At 50.8% G+C, this 1,062-nt stretch overlaps 1 long non-coding RNA gene across 2 annotated transcripts; it reads right to left on the bottom strand.

The window, feature by feature from the left end:
* Positions 1-288: 288 nt before the first annotated feature.
* On the bottom strand, positions 289-991 carry LOC116273051. 2 transcript variants are annotated; one of them, XR_004181552.1, is made up of 3 exons: positions 948-991; positions 794-841; positions 289-627 (listed from the first exon to the last, which is right to left on the bottom strand). It is a non-coding gene; the product is annotated as an uncharacterized LOC116273051 (long non-coding RNA). The 2 variants fall into 2 exon arrangements; XR_004181551.1 differs by lacking the exon at positions 948-991 and having other exon boundaries at positions 794-941.
* Positions 992-1,062: the final 71 nt, after the last annotated feature.

The raw sequence follows: 1,062 nt of genomic DNA, 5'->3' as shown, positions 1-1,062 counted from the left end.
GCCTCTGTGGTCACAGCTCCCGCTGGACAAGGTTCCACTGAAGGGACAAGGACAACGGAGCAGTGAGGTGACCCAGCTGAGGACTGACCACATAAAGTCCATGAAGAACTGAACAGCAACTAGGCACAGGCCCAGTCCACACGGGGCTCCTCACAGCCTTCTCCACCCTTACCTGCAACAGACTCAGCACAGCGAACATGCAGATTCTGGAAGGTTCTCAGGCCTTTATTTGCTCTCTCAAGTTCTAGGGTTTACTTATTTAGTTAATCCATCAACCTCTCATAGCAGTTATTTGAGAAAACAAATTTATATTCAGATTCTTATTTTCAGTAGGGAAGTAAGAAGTTGCAGCTCAGTGCACATAAAGTTGAGACTGAGATGGAGACATCCAGCCCCACCTCTCTGGAACAGGAAAGATGACTGGGGAGGAAACACTGGTCAGCGTGGGAACAGGGGTCACGGGGGACACGGGGTGGGCTGTCTCTCCACCTCCTCACATTATGCTAACAGGGACGCAGACACATTCAGATGCCTTTGCAGAAAGAGATGCCAGAGTCTCTTGAAGTCACAAAAGGGAGGTGTGAAGAAATCCTGCATCTCAGTCCCACACAAGACAATTGTCTCAGGCTACAGAAAACAACAGTCATGAACAAATTCAAGTCAGTCATGGTAAGTGATGACACTCTGAACAGCCCACCACACACTCGAAACGTTACAATCAAAGAATCTCCATTACCCAGGCCTTTCCCCTCTGCCCTCCCCGCCCCCCTACTCTAGACCCCAAGAATCTCACCTTTTCAAGCCGTGAGAGACACATCAGAGCCCTGGGCACTGTCGCTGGCTGGGGTAGAACAAAAACAGGACCTGGTCAGAGCCCACAGGAGACATGGGACAGGAGGAATTATGGGATGGGTGAGCTCCTCCACACTCCCACCCCCACCACTTACAAGCAGCCTGAGAGTAGCTCCTGCATGTAAGGAGAGAGTAGCTCCCTCCTTTTCCACCTGTGGGAAAAAAATGTCCTGTGAGGGGACTGGGAGGAAGCAGGGTCATGAGATCTTA

This window comes from Papio anubis, unplaced genomic scaffold (assembly GCF_008728515.1).
Source record: "Papio anubis isolate 15944 unplaced genomic scaffold, Panubis1.0 scaffold3347, whole genome shotgun sequence".
Taxonomy (NCBI): Eukaryota; Metazoa; Chordata; class Mammalia; order Primates; family Cercopithecidae; genus Papio; species Papio anubis.
The sequence above is the reverse complement of the archived record's forward strand: the minus strand, read 5'-3'. Positions and strand labels throughout refer to the sequence as shown.